This window comes from Apium graveolens, unplaced genomic scaffold (genome assembly GCF_009905375.1).
Source record: "Apium graveolens cultivar Ventura unplaced genomic scaffold, ASM990537v1 ctg6109, whole genome shotgun sequence".
In the NCBI taxonomy this organism is placed as follows: Eukaryota; Viridiplantae; Streptophyta; class Magnoliopsida; order Apiales; family Apiaceae; genus Apium; species Apium graveolens.
The window spans coordinates 68,200-70,811 of NW_027419224.1; the positions used below are offsets into that span (position 1 = coordinate 68,200).

The following is a 2,612-nucleotide window of genomic DNA, read 5'->3' on the forward strand; positions in this document are numbered from 1 at the left end:
CTTTTTATTCAGTAAGTTTCTCCACAATTTTTTTTTTAATATCTCATAGTTAGTCTGTGGCTCCAGAAACGATTTTTTTTTAATCTCTCATATTTTTATATGTAGCTCCATAAACGAATACGTCAAAAAAAATAAGATGACCAACATGATCAAGTTCGTAGATCCCACCATAATTGGTGCCATTGGCTGTGGTAATGCAGGGCAGAGGTCGCGTGCACTCGCTGCACGATTTAAGAATGCTAAGAAAGGGCAATACTTTCTTATGCCTTACAATGACGTGTAAGTTTTAATCCAAGAGCTAGCTAGTTAGACATTCTCATATAATGTTTTAGCTAAACAGGATCACATGCCTTTTTAAATTGATTTTTTTTTGGATCTTCTAAGTTTCAATTTTTATGACAAGGCTTCAATTCATTCATGTTTGTGTAGGAACCATTGGAATTTAACTGTTGCAAATCCTGAGGCAGAGGTTGTCTACCACATGGACCCTCTAAAACGTCGAATCGCTAATGTGGAATGGCTGGATGTTGTCGACAAGTAAGATTCAGCTTCTAAAATATCTGTATGGAGTCTTGAACTTTGATAAACCACGCATTTTTCAGTTGCTTAATGGTTTTGCTGGTATTATTTTGGTTGTAGTGCCATTAAAATTTACAAAGAGGATCTCAACAAGGTTGTCAAGAAGAAAATTTTGTGGGAGAACATGGCGGTAATAATCAATTCTCATCATATTTTTTCTATGCTATTAAGGATATTGTAATTAAATAATTATTTCTTACATCTCAGTTAGTTGATATTGTAATTAAATAATTATTTGTTACATCTCAGTTAGTTGTTAAGGATAGAAGTTAGTTAGATTAATGCTTGTATATAAACACTACTGCACTCATAGTTTAGAGACCTATTTTTTACATTCACCAAATCTGTTTTGTATAGTTATCTCTCTGCAATATACATACAAGAGCTTCTTTCTCTCCAATTCACAGCTTTTGTAATGCATTTTTAATTAATCCAGGGAGTTCCAGTGCAGTCAGGAACCAAGGATTGTGGCCTGTTTGTGATGCGCTATATGAAGGAGATTGTTCAGGACAAAGAACTTGAGTTTGCTGCTAAGGTGAGATTTTCACTTTGGGTTTTCCCATTGACTTATACTCTTACTCGTACAGTACTTAATTGTATGACTTATGTAAAATTTTGGGTTATTTTTCAGTGGATGCGCAGATCAAACTTGGTTTACACTGATGATGACATTAACGAGATCCGCTGTGATTTTGCAAAATATTTCATGAAACGCCATGCAATCTAGGTTCCAAATTTGTGGTCTTTTGTTTGAACTAGTAGTCGGATTTGAACTTTAAATTATGCAGTTGGTCATGGTGATGCACTTTTTGGTCCAATCCAAACAGAATTGTCGGTAGATTGATAGATTTGTCTCAATCTATTAGTAGATTGCATGGTCAATCTATATATATTGTGCTCAATCTATATATATTGCCCGGTTCTTGTTCTAGTGTTGTAGGATTGTTGGATTGGTTGTGTTTGGTGGATTTATATTAGATGTTTGGTGGATATATATATATATATTGGCTTGTTCTAGGATTGTTGGATTGATATGTGTTTGGTGGATTTATATATATTGGCTTGTTCTTGTTCTAGCTAGTTCTAAGTTTGTTGGTTTGGTGAATTTATATATATTGGCTTGTTCTTGTTCTAGCTAGTTCTAGGTTTGTTGGTTTGGTGGATTTTGATTTTTTTGTGATTGGTAGTTAGTTCTCGGTTTGTTCGTTTGGTGGATTCATTTTTGGTGGATTCATTTTTGGGATTTAGTTTTTAGAAAACAGGTGGTTTGGATGAAATCAGGATTTTATATGCAAAATTTTATATGCAACAGATGATTGTGTTCTCAATCAAAAACAGCCATTGTACCAAACTAATTGGAACAACACTGTAACATTGTTTTAACAGTTGACTAAAGCTCTATTCACAACACTTTAAAACATGGTAATATTGTGTCTATCATGTTCACATAACGACAAAATATACGATGGTGTTATCTCAAGGATAACACTACAATATGCTTTAAACAAAAAATGTGGTCTAAAGAGCATTAAGATGGCAGTTAACATAACTTAGTATTAAAATACTATCACAAACCATTGTTTGAAATAGCTCCTTACAATATTTACCTAAAACTGTTGTATAAGACAGCATAAAATAACAGTATTAACCTAAAACTGTTGTGGTTAGCCTTTCAAACAACATTATATACGACGCTGTTGTCTCAAGGGGTGCACTACAATAGGAGTTAAACAAAAAATGTGGTCTAAAGAGCTTTAAAATGGCCGTTAACCACAACTCATTATTGGAAATACATTTCACAAACCGATGTTTGAAAGACTTCCTTACAATACTCTGGCTCAAGGTGTTGTCTAAGACATCATAACATAACTGTATTGTCCTAAACCTATTGTGGTTAGCCTTTCAAACAACAATCAACAAACTACCCGTTGTTTGACAAATAATATATAGAAATTTTGCACTCTTAGTTGACAGTAATACACCGTTGTCTTCTTGAGGAAAACCGTTGCAGGTAAACTGTTCCAACAATACAG

At 33.7% G+C, this 2,612-nt stretch overlaps 1 long non-coding RNA gene across 1 annotated transcript; it reads left to right on the forward strand.

Moving 5' to 3' along the window:
• The first annotated feature begins 409 nt into the window (after nt 1-409).
• On the forward strand, nt 410-1,079 carry LOC141703041 (uncharacterized). The gene is made up of 3 exons (XR_012567338.1): nt 410-537; nt 640-709; nt 1,016-1,079. It is a non-coding gene; the product is annotated as an uncharacterized LOC141703041 (long non-coding RNA).
• The last annotated feature ends 1,533 nt before the right edge of the window (nt 1,080-2,612 follow it).